Genomic DNA, 19,813 nt, shown 5'->3' with positions numbered 1-19,813 from the left:
TGGTCCTGGTATGCTCTTGGAATCTACATCCGTTCCCTATTTGGACCAATTCCCCATTTAATTGTCTTAGTTTTTCTTTGGTGCTTTGATTGTAAATCTAGAATATTTTGACTATTACATTTTTCCTTCTTTTTTTCTGGCGCTGAAATGACTCAAATGTGTCGAAAGCGCCGTAAACCCCTTAAAAACAAAACAAAACAAACAAAAAAAGAAACAAAGTTACTACAATTTTTACGATGCGACAGAAAAGTAAAGTGAAAAAAGCTGAAGAAAAAAAATCGCTTCTATACCAGTATACACCACAGACTAATTTAAATAATAGCCGGATTACATCCAATCCTTAAATTATTCGCCCGTCAATTGGAGGCGGTGTCTGCTTTCACTTCTCGTATTTCAAGCTGACGACAACAATTGCAATAAATTACGGTTACTTCCGGTGAATCAAATTGACTTTTCCGAGGCTATCATAATACAATTATTTTCTTTCAATTTTCCCTGGATACGTGGTGGTGGGCGTGTCAACCAATTTAAGTCTATTTAATAATAATTTTAAACAGACGGAATTTTATATATTACAGTTTAACTCAGTCAACCCTAACACCAACTATATCCGTAGTTTACCAGGGTTACTTTTAACCCATGCCTATTTATTACATTTTTCTGAGACAAATTATAGGTGTAGTATCAAAGCTAATGTTTTTAGTTTTTACATGTTAATGATAGTTGAATAAAACTATCTATGTACATGCTCATTTTTAATACATTTTTTCCAATTTTGAAAAGTAGCAAAAATCTCTAGGATTGAGTGAGTTAAAATTGCCCAAAGCAATTTTATTTGTCCGGAGACGGGTGGAAGTGGGGGTGGGGATTGGGTTAGAGAGCAGTTCATTGTGTACTTCCGGGGTCATAGTAGTTTGACGGAGTGTACCACTCCAGAGACAAAGCAAAGGATCTGGGACTTCTACTATATTTTCATATTGAGCTGACTGCTAGAAACTTCAAAAATTCGTAGTTTCCAAGGGAAAAAGGAAAAACAAAGTGACTTAAGTAAATTGAGCTTTTTAATTGAGCTTTTATATAGCGCAATATCCACTAAATGTGCTCAAAGCGCTTTACAAGGGGTCCCTGGTCAACAGCAACATTTAACATGTAGGACGGGACATGATGCCTGTCAGGCGTTATTACAGTTTTTCGGACAAAGACAACGCTGTTAACGGCCAGGTACTCTGTCACAAAGTGCGCACGTAAACCGTATGCTTATGTAGCGCAGTTTGCAACCTTGTTTATGTGTGCTATATTCAAACTACGACATCGATCAATAACCAAACACAATACGTTGATAAAGGTTTTGAAGCTAAATGAAGATATATTTTATTACAATATAACAAAGATATTATGAGATATGAAGATGAAATGATAGATGTAATAAGTATGAAATCAAATAGATGGATGACAATTTGATGGAGGTGATGTGATGATGAATATGATATGAAAGCGATATGACAATATATAATTAAATCAATTAATTATCAATACTTTACCAAACCGCTACCACATCAGACAATCTCACAGATAGGTTGCAACCATCACAGTCATACAGGCAACTAATAATTAACTAACTAACTAAACACAATCCAGACGTGTAGAAGAAAGCCAAAAGAGTGTCCTTGATATTCAACAAAAACTGTAAGGTTGTTCTAATATTGTTAATTTGTCTCTTCTTGAAATTGTTCTGATTTCACAGTATTCATAAACAGATCAATTGTTTCTCAATGTTCTGATATTAAAATAAGCAAATGGTTCTTCACAGGTAACTTATAAAACAGGCAAATGTTCAGTTTCTATTAGTGTCAAGCTATGAGCGTATAGCCTAAAGTTGGCTTGTTAAAGCCCAGCCTCCAACGGCTCATTCACTTTAAAGAAAGAAAATGATTTTGTTATAATATGATAATCATACGAATATAACTCTATCTATATTCGAACTCACTCAATATGTTTACTTTAAATGAGTAAATATTATTTTACTTTAACAAATCAATTTATTAATGTTGATTAATATTGCTTTACTTTGTAGATATGAAATAATAATGCTTTATAGCAAGAAAAGCTTATTTTCTCTACAACAAGAATATATTACACAATTAATTTCATTATCTGATTAATTAATTGAGAATCAAAATTTAAAGTGATATTATGATATTGATATCAAAACACAATCATAATTGTAATCACAACATATTATTCAAAATCTCACCAGAGCCGAACAGATTATTGAAATCACAAATTAAGTCTACACAAGACTTTAATCAAACTCTATACAAGAGTTATAACACAACTTGATTCAGCTCAAACTTTGAGCACCACAAAGTCTACACAAGACTTAAATCACACTCTACACAAGAGTTAACACAAAACGTGTTTCAGCTCGAACTTTGAGCACTACAAAGTCTACACAAGACTTTAATCCAACTCTACACAAGAGTTAAACAAATGAGCCTAAAAGACTCCGCTGTGGTTATCGCTTAGAGACTATGAGCCTAAAAGACTCCGCTGTCTGGTCTCTTTTGAGACAATGAGCCTAAAAGACTCCGCTGAGTGGTCTGAAGAAACTGCTCAAAACTCTGGCATTTATAGGCAAAAATCAAGCAAACGAAGCAAAATTCTACCCACACAAACGGATGTTAGTCATATCCGTAAACATCTGAAATTCCTTAAAACTCCCCCAGATTCCATAATCATGGACAACAACAACCCATCCTGATACCGGACATCCTCATATCAAGGATAAATAAATTCGTCAGCCCCATAGTTACGAGATATCAATCAAGCCATACCATAACAAAGTCACTCCCGTAGAATACAGGGATCCTACTTTGCTTATAAGTTTACGGAGAAAACAAGATTGATGCCTTTCTCACAATAACACCCACACTACGTAGTTTAATTCAAACTTCCGGGCCATAGGTGCATGATCTGATACGACCTGTATCAACAAAAGAAGGGTTGTTCCGGAGGGATTACAATAACAACAACAACTAATACTACGACGACGTACATCCTGTCGTAAACTGACGCCTACACGGAAGCATTTCGTTACATACTCGTTTTACACCTGAGTACGTGATAGAATGTGAGTAAAGAGCCTTTTCCAAGGACTCAACTATGCGCCGAGCTAGGCTCGAACCCAGGACCTTCCGATCCTAAAGCGAGTGTCATACCAAAAGACCACATAGCCGCACAAGCAAATACCTTTACAATTAAATACTTTTTCCTTATCACGATTCCTTGGAGCTGACAAGCAGTACGTGCTAAATCCACTTTTCGGAATTCAGCAAATCAATTTTCAATTGTCATTTATTTAATGAATTAAAGAGGAATAAAGCTTTCTTGCCTTTTATGCCGTGTTTTAAAAGTTCAGATAAAGATATGTAAAAGTCGAGGATGGCTGATTTTTGGGGTATTTTTTTTTCTTTATATTTTTCTTTTCAGCACTGTTTCATTCACACTTTTTCCGATCTTTATCTTACACCAGTGCCGGCTCCTTAATTTGTCATTTTGATATTTTTAAAAGTTCATCTTATCCCTGGTGATCCCAGGACGATAGATAGATATTACACAGATAGATAGATAGATAGATAGATAGATATATAGATAGATAGATAGATAGATAGATAGATAGATAGATAGATAGATAGATAGATAGATAGATAGATAGATAGATAGATAGATAGGTAGGTCGATAGATAGATAGATAGATAGATAGATAGATAGATAGATAGATAGATAGATAGATAGATAGATAGATAGATAGATAGATAGATAGATAGGTAGGTAGGTAGGTAGGTGGGTAACTAGATAGGAATACATACATTGTGTAACTGATCGTCTGGTTTCAGAGTAATGGCATCTCATTTTCTCGCATAAATAAATGCTTCTGGTCAATAAAGACCATCCAGCCTCTCTCTTATACGTCCTGCAATCATAAGGCTCTGCCTGTACATCCTGTTACTTGATTCAATATATTATTATGACCTGTTCATTGTTTCTGGATGATCCGCAGAACTGATTATACACTTCCAATGAGTTTTGAACCGGAAGATAGGAAGGGGAGTAAAGAGTCTCTTCCAAGGACTCTACTTTGTACTGCTCAGTATGGGACTCGAACAACGTGCACAACCGGACACAGTTATGGGCTGGTTTTAGCATGTTTGTAATGGACAATATTTTGCTGTGGTTGGAGAGTATTTCGATTACAACAACGAGCCCATAGCTATTTGGGTTAGCAGACCTGCAAATAAGTACACGACGTCGGATTCGAACTCGGAATTTTCCCAGTCCGAGGGTGAATGCCATACTACTAGATCACAAAGCCACACAACGATAAATAAAAAGATAGGAAAAACAATAGAAAAACAACACAACACAACAATATTTATTTTTAATGTGTAAAAACACTTTCTTGATAAGAGAAGAAGAATATCAAGGAAAGGAGGGGGGGGGGGGGGTTCGGTGACCTTGACCCGACTACAACTGAAAGGGCACTATGACACAGAAATGTTTTGATTTCCTTGTTTTCCTCAATGGCGTTTTTGTGTAGCTGGAATGTTACGGGAAGAGGTGAAATGTCTACGTGTGTGTGTGTGTGTGTGTGTGTGTATATATAAGTGTATGTGTGTGTGTAAGTGTGTGTGTGTGTGTGCGTGTGTGTGTGTCATTGTTTTTTCTACTTTCGTTTTAACAGGACCTATTATATTAATTTTTTTTTCTCACAGACATATGCAATATTTTAAGAGCAATTTTTCAATGAGTCTTATTTGTTTATTTGTGCTGGATTTTTTTTAAAGTGCAAGTCTCATCCAGCCATTTGGATGATTAGTTCTCAATAAATTATAGAAGGAATGAAGATGACGTTATTCAGCTCTTTGTTATTGTTTTTAGCCAGGTATTTTTATGATTAGTTCCCACTAAATTCTATCGATAGTTGGAAGATGACGTCACTCGGGTCTTTGTTATTGTTTTTTGCAATCCGCGTTCATGAGTAATGCTCATTGAACTGTATTAACCCGACTATAAACGTTCATGGATACACACAGTTTTGTGTGTTGGTCCGTTATACTTCCGGATGGCAATGTTATGAGCTTCTCAGCCAAGCGCATACTATCAGATAATATGCGCTTGGCTAAGAAGCTCATAACATTGCCACCGGAAGTATAACGGACCAACACACAAAACTGTGTGTAACCTAGAGCGTTTATAGTCTGGATCATACAGTTTAGTGATAATTACTCATAAACGCGGATGACAAAAAAAACAATAACAAAGGCCTGCGTGACGTCATCTTCGAACTATCTATAGTGAGAATTACTCATAAACGCGGATGGCGTGTACGGTCGACGCCATCTTGCTGTTGCTGTTGTTGCTGTTTTTGTTGTTTTTTTTAGGGGAGGGGTTGTTTTGTTTTGTTTGTTCTTTTGATTTTTGGTGTGTGTGTCTTGTTGTTTTTGGTTGCGGTCGTTTTTGTTTTTACTATTGTCGATTTGATGATGTTGTTGTTATTATTGATGATGGTGATGATGGTGAAGATAATGATGATGATGATGATGATGATGATGATGATGATGATGCTGATGATGATAATAATAATAATAATAAAATAATATAATAATAATAATAAAAAAATAATAATAATAATAATAATAATAATAATAATAATAATAATAATAATAATAATAATAATAAAATAATAATAATAATAATATAATAATAATAATAAATAATAATAATAATAATAATAATAATAATAATAAATAATAATATAATAATAATAATAATAATAATAATATAACAATAATATAATAATAATAATAATAATAATAATAATAATAATAAATAATAATAATAATAATAATAATAATAATAATAATAATAATAATAATAATAATAATAATAATAATAATAAAATAATACTAACAATAATAATAATAATAATAATAATAATAATAATAATACTAATAATAATAATAATAATAATAATAATAATAATAATAATAATAACAACAACAACAACAACAACAACGACAGTGGCAATCTCGACGGCGTCAAAAGTTCATAACAGGAAATGACACTCGAACGTGAATCTCCCTCACCCAAACAGACCCAGGAAGTCGACGATAAACAAAGCTGTAACTCCATGACCTCAGACCCCTTTGGAAGCTCGACTGTTATAAACAAAAGCCTCGTTCATTAGATTATGCCTGTTACCTTGTATGTAAGAATCAGTCGCGCAAATTGTAGCCTTCGTTAACTTATAGAAGGAACGGAAGTTATGTAATTCAACTCATTGGTATTGGGGTTTTTTACCACCAATTGGGTGATAAGTTCTCACTAACTTTAGAAAGATAGTTCGAAGATGACGTCATTCAGGTCTTTGTTATTGTTTTTTGGCCATCCATGTTTGTGAATAATACTCACTAAAATGAATTAACCAGACTATAAACGTTCAAGGTTGCACACAGTTTTGTGTGTTGGTCCGTTATACTTCCGGATGGCAATGTTGTGAGTTTCTTTGCCAAGCGCATACTATCTATAGAAGGAACAAAGTTACGTAACTCACTCAACTCATTTTTATTGTTTTTATACCACCATTTGGGTGATTAGTTCTCACTAAATTTATATATCAATCAGACTTTGAACAGTGAAGGTTGCACATAGTTGTTTTGTGTTGTGAGTATTTTACCTAAAAGCATAGCATAAAATTTTAAAAATTGTAACATTGCCTAACAGGCGTCATGATTACTCGTCTTACATGTTGAGTGTTGCACTTGGTTTGGTGCACTTTGTAAAGGGCGTTGAGCACGTTTTAGTGGATATTTCGCTATATTATAATACAACTGCTATTTTACTCGTAATGTCTCCCAGCCCTTCTCTCTTTTCTCTCTCTCTCTCTCTCTCTCTCTCTCTCTCTCTCTCTCTCTCTCTCTCTTTCTTTCTTTCTTTCTTTCTATCTATCTATCTATCTATCTCTCTTTTTCTCTCTCTCTCTCTCTCTCTCTCTCTCTCTCTCTCTCTCTCCCTCTCTCTCTCTCCCTCTCTTTCTTTCTCTCTATCTATCTATCTATCTCTCTTTCTCTCTCTCTCTCTCTCTCTCGTTCTCTCTCTCTCTCTCTCTCTCTCTCTCTCTCTCTCTCTCTCTCTCTCTTCACTTCTCTTCTCTTCTCTTCTCTTCTCTCTTTTTTTAAATTTTAATCTCCATCAGTACCAACCAAAAAACAACAAAAAGTAAGAAAAAAAATCAAGGATAAAAAAAAATCAGGATGAAATAAAAATAAGGAATAAAGAAACAAAACAAAACAAGAACGGAAAGAAAGGATGAAAAGAAAGGAAAATGAAACAAAACAAAACAAGAATGGAAGAAGGATGAAATAAAGATTAGGAATAAGAAACAAAACAAAAAAGATTTGGAAAGAAAGGATGAAATAAGATAGGAATAACAACAAAACAATAACAAAACCTGGATGAGAAGGATGAAATAAGATAGGATAAGGAAACTAAAACAAAACAAGAATGGAAACGAAGGCTGAAATAAAGGATAAGGGATTATTGAAAGATTCGAAACAAACGACGAAAGATGGATGAAATAAAATAAGGATAAAGAAACAAAAACAAAACAAGAATGGAAAGGATGAAATAAAGATAAGGAATAAAGAAACAAAACAAAACAAGAACGGAAAGAAAGGATGAAATAAAGATAAGGAATAAAGAAACAAAACAAAACAAGAATGGAAAGAAAGGATGAAATAAAGATAAGGAATAAAGAAACAAAACAAAACAAGAACGGAAAGAAAGGATGAAATAAAGATAAGGAATAAAGAAACAAAACAAAACAAGAATGGAAAGAAAGGATGAAATAAAGATAAGGAATAAAGAAACAAAACAAAACAAGAACGGAAAGAAAGGATGAAATAAAGATAAGGAATAAAGAAACAAAACAAAACAAGAATGGAAAGAAAGGATGAAATAAAGATAAGGAATAAAGAAACAAAACAAAACAAGAACGGAAAGAAAGGATGAAATAAAAATAAGGAATAAAGAAACAAAACAAAACAAGAACGGAAAGAAAGGATGAAAAGAAAGGAAAATGAAACAAAAGGAGGCAGGATTCTCTTCAACTCCAATCACTGTTGAAATACGCATTGTCTGTCATTTCTGGCATATTCTGAAAAAAAAACCCCAAAAAACACGTTTTAGAAAATTTGGCCAGAAAACTCGTCCTTCAAATATCGACCGATTAGAATAACCACCACCTTGGCAAAAACTCTCAAACCTGGGACTTTGATGAAGACTTCGAGAATTCCCAGGTTTGAGAGTTTTTGCCCAGGTGAGGGACATTCTAATGCATCGATATTGGAAGGATGAAACTTCTGGCCAAAATGTTTAAAAGGTGTTTAGTTGGGTTTTTTCGGAGTTCGGCAGATCTGTCCACCAAGATGGGTTTGTATAAAATGGGGCAGGACAGGACGCCCAGAAAATACACTTTTAAACAGTTTGGCAAGAAAACTATTAGTTGTGCGGCTATGTGCTCTTGTGGTTTGACACTTGCTTTCGGATCGGAAGGTCCTGGATTCGACCCTCGTTCGGCGCATAGTTGAGTCCTTGGAATAGACTCTTTACTCACATTCTCTCATTTTAACTGATCGATATAATGTGAAGGATATTTTTTTTTTAATTGAGCTTTTATATAGCGCAATATCCACTAAACGTGCTCAAAGAACTTTACAGGGGGTCACTGGCTAACAGCAAGACTTAATATTATGTAGGACGGGACATGACGCCCGTTAGACTATATAATATGATATTGCAATTTTTTTACAACGGTGTTAACGGCCAGCCAGATACTCATTTTACACCTGAGTACGGTGAGAGAATGTGAGTAAAGAGTCTTTGCCAAGGACTCAACTATGCGCCGGGCGAGGCTCGAACCCAGGACCTTCCGATCCGAAAGTGAGTGTCATACCAGAAAACCACATAGCGTAATAAGTTCAAATAAATTTGGCATACAAATAGAAATGTTCCAAGATTGCAGAAATTAGAAGTCGGGAGAGGGACCGTGGCCATCGTAAAGTTATAGCCTAAAGCCCCCCATAGACGCCGACATCCGCTGGTAGCGGGACGGATGACCTATCGCTTTGACCCCATCCCTGCGTTTATCGCAGATGATTTTTGCCCACATACGGGGAGATATTTTTTTTAGGCGATCGGCGATCGGGGGCGTGGCAGTATAAAAAAGTGGACAATTTTTTTTCGGATTTTCGCTGTTTTCACGTCGGATTCGTGATCAGCGTCAAATTTACAATAGGTTTGATACTAAGAACTGTGTGTTTACTCCAAAAATTGGTGAAATTAGAAATAAATTTTAATTAATAGTGAGGCTATGTGGCCGACAGAACCGATCCCAGTTACTGTCTGTTATTCTATCTTTCGTCTTGCCACAATAGTGATTACTTCTCACTAAATTATATCAATTAGACTGTTGAAGGAACGAAATTGACATCATTCCACTCTTTGTTATTGTATTAAGGCAGTCATTTTGGTAATTAGTTCTCACTAAATTATATCAATCAGACTTTTAACGTTCAAGGTTACTCGTAGTTTTGTATGACGGTACGTTATTTCCGACTGGTGGATGTTGCGAGCATTTTACCTAAACTCATAGCATCAATAACCGTCCAAGATATTCGCATCATATGTAGCAATAGCTATAATAATCTAACATGTCGAGAGAGAGAGAGAGAGAGAGAGAGAGAGAGAGAGAGAGAGAAAGAGAGAGGGAGAGAGAGAAAGAGAAAGAGAGAAAAATTTACTTGCGCTATATATACCGCTATATTCAATAAAGGTGCTCAAATCACTTTATAAGGGTCTTTGGCCAACATAAAAAACATGTTAGACGAGACATGACTGTTAAGCGATATTGCAATTGTTTCCCGACAGAGACGACGCTGTAAACAGCGAGGTACTCATTTTAACAGTGAACAAGGTGAGAGAATGCGAGTAAAGAGCCTTTTCCAAGGACTCAATTATGCGCCACTCAGAGCGGGACTCGAATCCAGTACCGTCCGATCCAAAGGCGAGTGTCATTTCACAAGATCACATGCATAGCCGCACAAAAAAGTGATGAGAGAATAGATTCATATGTATTGAAGGAGGAGAGAGCGGATGGAGTGAGTAAAGTTCTTGAATATTTATAGAAGGAACCAAATTAACGTCACTCATCTCATTGTTATTGTTTTTTGACACCCATTTTTATGATTAGTTCTCATTAAAATATATCAGACTATAACGTTCAAGGTTCCATGTAGATCTTTGGGCTGGAGTGATATTTATGGCTGGCGGACTTTGTGAGTATTTTAATTTAACACAGAGCATCAATAGAAGGAATGAATTTGACGTTAGTCAACCCGTTGTTATTGCTTTTAGACAGCATTTTATAATTAACTTATCACTAAGTTATATCAATCAGACAATGAACGTTCGCGTTTGCAGTTTTGTGTGTTAATATGTTATACCCCGATGGAGATGTCGTGAGTATTTTTCCAATACGCATAACATCAATACATTTGCAATCCGATTTAAGTTTAAAAGCAACGTAGACCACGGAAATTTTTCCATTTTGTGGACAATAAAGATTTTTTATTTATCGTCATTATTATTATTATTATTATTATTATTATTATTATTATTATTATTATTATTATTATTATTATTATTATTATTACTATTATTATTATTATTATCATTATTATTTATTATTATTATTATTATTATTATTATTATTATTATTATTATTTATAAAACAAATCGACAGTGTTCCCGTGGCAGGTTAAACGGGTACTCCTCGGGACTACTCGCATTCGCACCCCCCCCCCCCCCCCCCCCCACCACCACCACCACCACCACCACACACACGCACACAGCTCTTTTCTTTTTTTTTTTTTTTTTTTTTTTTTTTTTGGGGGGGGGGGGGGGGGGCGTTGTTTGTAGATTATAATTCAAGGTTACAATGCCCACCCCATTCCAAGGCTTTTTGGCATCTGCCAATCCCAAATGTCTGTGTCAAGGTCGACCGTCATGTCGCGTCAACGGGTGAGGAGGAAAAAAAAAAAAAAAGAACTGGCATATTATTATATCATTACATTGAAAATTATGAAAACTATTTTTTATTTTGTATGAAATCCTTTATAAGTTTTACGATGAACAAGAACGAAACTTTTGCCATCTACCTCTTCCTGGCGCAACATTTATAAAAATATTATTTAAAAAAAAAGAATAACACAGCATTTATTTGGCGCAATATCCACGTGCTCAAAGCGCTTTACAAGGGGTCCCAAGGCAACAGCAATATTAGACTTGAAAGACGAGACATGACGCCTGTCAGGCGATGTGACATTTTTTCCCAACAAAGACAACGAACGGCCATGTTCTCATTTTACACCTGAGTACGGTGAGAGAATGTGAGTAAAGAGCCTTTTCCAAGGACTCAACTCTGCGCCACTCAGAGCGGGTCTCGAAACCTGAACCTTCCGATCCGAAAGCGAGAGTCATACCACTTGATCCATCACAAAACAGGGAGGGGCACTTTTCTGTCGGCCACATGGCCTCAATATTAATTAAAATTTATTTCTAATTTCATCAATTTTTGGAGTAAAAACATAGTTCTTGGTATCAAACCTATTGTAAATTCGACGCTGATCACGAATCTGACGTCAAAACAGCGAAAATCCGAAAAAAAATTGTCCAATTTTTTATACTGCCACGCCCCCGATCGCCGATCGCCTCGAAAAATATTAAGCAAAGCGGGCTGTGCGGGCGATCGACCGTACTTAGGTTTATCGGCCAGGTATTTGGCCACACACTTTGCGTTTTCACCCCGGTTTGCCTGATCGTGGTTCGGACGCCTATCAAAACCGTGCGTGTATGGAGCCTTTAACACTGACCAAAAAATGACGTCAAAAGACAAGTCTTTGTCCACAAAAGAAAACAAATCGTGAGTTGTATTCAATAGGTCAACCAATAGAATCACTTGTTTCATTGGGCTCTACTAACGACAACTCACTAGGCGTAAATAAAGACGTCAAACCATACGTCCTAGTGGGTTCTAGCGTAGCCATCGTTATGTTATAGCCTGACACTGAAACCCAAAAAGACTGGCATTTTGACGTCATTATTTGGATTTTGCACTGTCACAGTAAAGGTTGTTCACAATTATCTTATTAAATTTTATTTTATTAAGAACTGAATTCACCTCACTCCAGTTATATTTCGGTAGGCTTAGATAAACTTTACCTTCTAATATTAGATCGTCTTTCCTTTTATAGCCTTCCCTCGAATTAATTTCTAATCAGTGAATACTTTTCGTTCTACATTCTGTCACGTAGCCACTTATTATAAAAGCTGATAGGTCTAACATTTGACACTCACTTTCTCTCCACAATCTATGCCGGACGGCCAGTCGCTCTATTCCTATATATATATACTGGAAGATTTTTATCTTTTGGGACTTTGTAGATATTATATCTACACCATTAAGACGCCGGAGCTTTTAACTTTGATTGTATAATCTTCAAGGATCAAACCCAAGCCCGCTGTCAAAGGACTACACAATAACTTCTTACCAATTGCCTGGAAGTGGAATTTTACGAGTCCGATCCTGTTATCAGAGGAATAGATCATCCAAGCCCATCAACTGCCTGGAAACTAGTGCCGCGCTGAAGACCGGTCTAGACCGCGGTCCGACGGTCTTTTAGCTGTGAACCGAAGACCGGTCCCAGAGGGAAAGACCGGCGCCGGTCCTCACTTCTTATCACCTTTCAACTAGTGCGGGGCGGTCCTTGCAAGGACCACGGTCCTACGGTCTCGCGCCATAGCCTACTACTTCCCCAGCGATTCGTTGCTTCGGTTGCCTATCTTTCACCAATCACCACCCATCCCACTTAATTAATCGCACCCACCCCCCTTTGCCATACACTAAACGACACAGACGACCATACAGGCAGACGACCACCAACCTCCACTCCGCAAACCGCCCTTTCGTGTGTGAGATGGGGGGAACAGGAGGCGCACGCCTTGGACGATTCCATTATACGGGGTAAATTTCAAAATTTACTACACCATAATGATCGCAATGACAATGATCTATGGTGAAGGCATGACCCCTCTTTTCTAATGGGTTATTGTTTGAAATGTATGTGACTACAAAAGATGTGTGTGTTTGTGTGTGTGTGTGTGTGTGTGTGTCGAACCTAGCAAGTAGCAAATCCGATTTTTTGTTTTCTTTTGTCCATCTCTTGTCACCACTCCTTTCTATCGCAGTGTTGTCATTTAAAATAATACAATAATATTAAAATTTCGTTTGGTGTTTTTACTAATCAAATAATATGAGTTTCATTAGTTTCTTCCTTCCAAAAAAAACCCAGTTATAACGTCTAAATTTTAAAAAAGTCCAATAGAATATTTGGGGACCCCGATAGCTCAGTTGATAGAGCACTCTCTTTATACGCAAAGGGCCAGAGATCGATCCGGGTGCAGTCGATTTTTTTCTGAATCCCTGTCTACTCAGCAATGAATGGGTAGCTGAGTTTGTTAGATCTGGTGAAAAGTCACCATCGACCCCTCTTATCACCTCATCCACCCCCTCTTATTATAACTTCACGTCTCTCTCTTACTCTTCAATGCTCGCTGCCCTCTAATTGTGTGTGGGGGGGGGGAGGGGGGGGGTAGGAGTTGCGTGTGTGTATCAACGCCACGAACAACTCGATCAACGCCTTGGGCGATGCCATTATCTCCGTTAATGGGGATAAATTTCAAATTTTATTAAATTATCGAAGTAGCAATGAAGTACGGTGAGCAAATAAAGAAGGCATCACCCCTCGTCTCTAATTAGGTTACAATTTGAAATGAGTGTGACTACTCCGTGTGTTTTACTCCTGTAGGCCACGGTTTTCATCGTGTAGCGGTCTTTAACGGTTCAGGAATGAACGATCCCACTCTCTCAAAGGTCAAACCGGTTCGAATTTCCAACAGTCTCTCAGGAATGTTCAATGTCGAAAAGGACCGGTCTTAGGACCGGTCCTTGCGGTCTTCATTTCCCAAGGACCGTAGGACCGTGGTCCTTAAGCTTGCCAAGGACCGCCCCGCACTACTGGAAACGTAAACTTACGAACCTGACATATTATCATAAGTTACGTAAAATATTCATATCTCTATTTGTAACTGCCACGATCACTGTTTATCTCTTTTAATTAAATTTCATCATTATTTTTATTTCATTGTAAACAAATCGTTAATTGTTTTTCATTTATAGTAACTAGTAAATTCTGGGGCCTCATTCTACATATATCTTTATGCATAGTCGAGTAGCTCTTAACTCACTTGAGACCATGACATTTTGGAGGGGACACATATAAAGAATTGAATTTATTTAGTTACTTATATCTATTTCATCTAACTTTAAAGTTTAAATTGTAAAGCTCTTAATTGCCCCACTTGATCATATTTTAATTGAACTCCCTATTTACAGGATTAATTTTTTTTTCTTTTTCATTTCTTCATTTAAATGGAATAGCAATTTATCCATTCATTCTTTCATTCAAATTGAATAGCATTTTATTGATTCATTCCTTCATTCATTTATTCATTTATAAATTATTCATTCATTCATTGTTCATTCATTTATTCATTCATTCATTCATTCATTCATCCATTCATTCGTTTATTCACTCATTTATCCAATCATTCATACATTTATTCCTCCCTTCATTCTTTCATTCATACATTATCCATTCATTCATTCATCTATTCACTCAGTTTTTCATTCATTCATTCATTCCTTGTCCACTTTGTTATTATATCACTCATTTCATTTTGTTGTTTGCCTCATTCATGAATTGTTTTCAATATGTTTACATTCCATAACGATTCATTCACCTATCATCCAATCACTCAGTGTTGTGAACACATTTTGTAACTATTGTAAATCTTACGATATTTTATTGTTTTGTATTTCAGACATCACTGTTAAACACTCTTCAATGCCTAATTACAATTGTTGAACAACCATTGAACAAGAGAGAGGTCCCAGCCACGAACTGAGTTGGTAAATATATCCTTCATTATTCTCTTTTACATGAGTTGGGCATCACATAGTAACTATAGACATCGTGATTTGTTTTGCATAGTGATTTGTTTTAAATGCATTTTTGAAAACCACTTATATATTATGTTCTGAAAAGTGAGTCTTTAAAAACTAAATAATAATAAAAGGAGTCTACTAGCCATCGTGTTATATTTAGTGATAGATAACTTGGGATTATTTTGGCATCCTATTATTGTTATCACACTCTAGTATATTAGCGTCATTGCGAATAATTGTACACAAACTAACGACGAGTCACACACATTGGTGATACATTTTTCGTAGTAACATAGTTTAGAGTACACGCGATTGACACATTGTTATTGACACAAGTCATAATAACTCCGCATTGTATTGACACATTGCTTTATAAGATATAACGATAAAAGGCATCAAATTCAACATACATAATAAGTTGAAATAAGAGAGAGAGATTTCTAAAAATAGAACAGTTCATTCCAGTAAGTGTAAATAAATAAAACAGTCAGTAACAGTATCCTGTCAATATAATATATATAAAACATCGTAACTAATTTATTGCAAAAATGGAAGCATATAAAAGATACTTAAGTCTCGCAAAGGACTTAGAAATACCCCAGGAAAGAATATTTTCATGGTGCGAAGAGAAAATAAAAGAAGAAAAAGAAGAAAGAATTCGTAGAGAAGAAAATGAAGAAAGAATTCGTAGAGAAGAAAATGAAGAAAGAATTCGTAGAGAAGAAAAAGAACATGAAGAAAGAATACGTAGAGAAGAACGAGAAGAAAGAGTCCAAGAAAGGGAACTAAAAAGACAAATAGCTTTAGCAGAAGAAGAAACCAAAAGGACCCAAATGATGCTGGAAATTGAAAAAACAAAAGCCGGTCATGAAAGAAAACATAATAATAGTGATGAATTTTTCGTGAAACTTCCACGCATGCCAACATACGATGAACGCTCAGACTGTCTAGAATCCTTGTTACACCGATTCGAAGTTCAGGCTAAAGGTTATCGTTGGCCAGAAAGCAAATGGGCCACAGCCTTGATTAACTGCTTATCCGGAGAACCGCTAAAAGTTTTCTATACCTTAACAACTGAAGATGCAGATGACTATGGTAAAATTAAAGACGCTCTACTAAAAAGATTTAGATTAACGGAAGATGGTTACCAGGAAAGGTTTCACACTGCAAAACCGGAAAGTGGAGAAGACTTTAATACATTCGTGAACCGAATTACTCAATTTCTAAATCGGTGGCTTGAGTTGGCAAACGTAAAACAAGACGACTTTGCAGGCCTTTACTATCTCACGCTGAAGAATCGAATCTATCAAGCTTGCAACCCAGATTTAGTCGCATTCTTTAAAGAGAGAAAGCCAGAAAACTTGGACAAATTAAAAATCTACGCAGAAAACTTTAACAGCGCACATCCATTGACACCCTTAGCAGAACATTGAAGGAACCATACTACGCTGCTGCTGCTCAGAGTCCAGGTACACCTAAAGTTCAGTACTCAAATAGAACGAGCCGATCAATCACTCGGAACACGCAAGTGAAACAAGATGATCATAGTAACAAACCATGGAACAAACAGTTCAATAGAGACCATAGCCGACCCTATCAAAACAAAACAAGAAATAGCACTGACAATAATACTGAGTATAAGAAAACCAACAAACCTATAATTAAATGTCAATATTGTGGAATGAAAGGCCACACAGCAGACAAATGTTACAAAATCGTGGGATATCCAAAAGAAACTGCAAATGCATCACTCCAAACAAGTGTAAATAATCAGACACGAGTAATGTCAGGAGAAAATATAAATGTGTATTGCGTGAAAGGTATGTCACTTTTAACACAAACTCACAAATCAGGATCGCTATTTTTTTGTGAAGGCAAAGCTAATGGAACTGATTGCAAAATATTGAGAGACACAGGATGCAGTACAGTAGGAATAAAAGCATCTTTGATCAATGACGAAGACAAAACGGGAAAAACGGTACAATGCATCACATGCAGTGGCACAGTCGAAACCTTTGAAACAGCTAACGTGTACATAGAAACCCCATACTATACAGGAATAGTGGAATGCTGTATACTTCCCAACCCCGTCGCTGATGTTATTGTTGGCAATATAAAAGGTCTTAAAGACAACCCAACAGATGTAAAAGAATGGTCATTAACCCAAGAAACAGCTTGTCTAGCAGAAACAAGAAAGATGACTAAGACAACAGAATAGTGCCAGAAGACAATAGAGAATAAAAATTTTTCGCGGCGGTGGTGGGGTTTGAACCTGCGACCTTATTGGTACGACAACTCCGCCTGGCAGGTGAGAGCGTGGCTCTACCGTGTGAGCTATCCACGAACACAAAAATATTCGTTTCAAACTCAAAGTCATTACTAGATCCCTCTCTCACCCACTTCTTGAGACCGCAGATTCGTTCGTACACCACCATCGCGAATAATTTTGACCAGCAGTTAAGCTTAATAGCCAATATTCTCAACACAAACATATAACACAGAAACGATTGAGACATTGAGTTTGAAACGAATATTTTTGTGTTCGTGGATAGCTCACACGGTAGAGCCACGCTCTCACCTGCCAGGCGGAGTTGTCGTACCAATAAGGTCGCAGGTTCAAACCCCACCACCGCCGCGAAAAATTTTTATTCTCTATTGTCTTCTGGCACTTTTCTATTCACTTCATATCTTGTTGTTACCAACATAAGTGCCTGCTCCACTCACTTTTCTGAACTAAGACAACAGAGAAGCCAATGACTATTTCCCTAGAACCACAACAATTTGACAGGAACAGGTTCATTGAAGAACAGAAAAAGGACCCGACTTTAACTTCATATTTCAATATCGCAAACAAAGGGACGAAATCAAAAGTTGAATACATCATTGAAAAAGATATTCTGTTCAGGTTACATAGGAAAAGAAACAAAATAGCTAAACAACTGGTCGCGCCGAGTATTTACAGAAACAAAATCCTTGGAATAGAGCACGATTCAATAACTTCTGGACATCTTGGGAGCTCTTCCACATTGAAGAGAATATCCGAGAATTTCACATGGCCTGGAATTACTAAAGACGTCCGAGAATATGTGAAATCGTGTGACACATGCCAAAGAAGAGTCGCAAAAGGCAGAATACCGAGATTGCCATTAGAGACAACCCAGTTATTGAAAAAGTTTTTCAAAAAGTTGCAATTGACATTATAGGCCCTTTAACAAAATCAGATAGAAACCATACACACATACTAACACTAGTCGATTACGCAACCAGGTGGCCAGAAGCGATAGCATTGAAATCAACTACATCGGATCACATAGCTGAAGCATTGATGACAATTTTTACTAGAATAGGCATACCAAATGAGATACTGTCGGACAATGGACCCCAATTTACATCACATATGATGCATGAAACCATGAAACTCATGGGAATCCAACACTCATTCACAACTCCCTACCACCCCCAAGCAAATGGTCTTTGTGAAAGATTTAATGGCACTCTAAAGAATATGTTAAGAAAAGTGTCAGCAGAAAAACCAGATGATTGGGACAGATACTTACCAGCAATCCTATTTGCATATAGAGAAATACCCCAAGAATCTACAGGCTACTCCCCATTTGAGTTGATGTATGGACGATCACCTCGCGGCCCGATCAATATAGTAGCCGACATTTGTAAAGGGAATGAGGAGGACAATAACGAAATTATGTTTGCTTACGAATATGTAAGAAACCTGAAAGACAGAATAGAGGACACATGTAAGCTAGCACAGGAATCCGTCACTAAAAAAGCAGAGAAATACAAGGAATACTCCGATCGAAAAAGCAAATCAAGAAAATTTGAGATTGGTGACAAAGTACTAATACTCTTACCCGATGACTCGAGTAAACTTTTAGCTACATGGAAAGGACCATTCAAAATAACAGCAGTAAAATCTAATGTTAATTACGAGATTAAAATTAACAACACAACAAAGACATTCCATGCAAATATGCTAAAAAAATATTTTGATAGAGACACAGTGTCGCAACCTATGTTTACTAATATCGAAGCTTCAAATGCAGGATTAATCATACCGTTGGTCATGGGACACAGACACCCGAGACAGAAAAACAAACAAAATCGCACAATTGCAACCACCTAAGACAAAAAAAGAAGTACGCAAAGTACTTGGGCTCCTAAATTTTTACAGGAAATACATTTACAACTTCGCGCACATCGCGACACCGCTAACAAATCTGACAAAGAATGGGTCACCGAACAAAATTGTTTGGACAGAAGCGTGTCAGAATAGCTTTAACCAATTAAAGGCATTACTCTGTTCAGAACCAATTCTTAAATTACCCGACATGTCAAAAGAATTTGTTGTAAGAACTGACGCGTCTGATAAGGGCATCGCAGGTGTACTATTACAGGAGCATGAGGGAACTCTAATGCCTTGCTTATATGCAAGCAGAAAATTATTGGACAGAGAATCACGATACTCTGTAATAGAGCGTGAAGGACTGGCCATCGTCTTTGCTTTAAAGACATTCAGCAGATATCTACTGCTAAAAGAGTTTGTGGTCGAAACGGACCATAAACCACTCACGTACATAAGAAATAACAAAATGAATAATAGTAGAGTACTAA

The 19,813-nt window shown here is 36.4% G+C and overlaps 1 long non-coding RNA gene across 1 annotated transcript; it reads right to left on the bottom strand.

Annotated features, from left to right (window-relative positions):
- Window positions 1-1,342: 1,342 nt before the first annotated feature.
- LOC144971913 (uncharacterized) lies at window positions 1,343-2,985 on the bottom strand. Its single transcript, XR_013645194.1, has 2 exons — window positions 2,255-2,985; window positions 1,343-1,913 (listed from the first exon to the last, which is right to left on the bottom strand). It is a non-coding gene; the product is annotated as an uncharacterized LOC144971913 (long non-coding RNA).
- Between the last annotated feature and the right edge of the window lie 16,828 nt (window positions 2,986-19,813).

The sequence above is a fragment of the Berghia stephanieae genome, chromosome 4, assembly GCF_034508935.2.
Source record: "Berghia stephanieae isolate SIO BIC M18660-M18661 chromosome 4, UCSD_Bste_1.3, whole genome shotgun sequence".
Lineage (NCBI taxonomy): Eukaryota > Metazoa > Mollusca > Gastropoda > Nudibranchia > Aeolidiidae > Berghia > Berghia stephanieae.
Note: the sequence above shows the minus strand (reverse complement) of the source record. Positions and strands in the feature narration are given on the sequence as shown.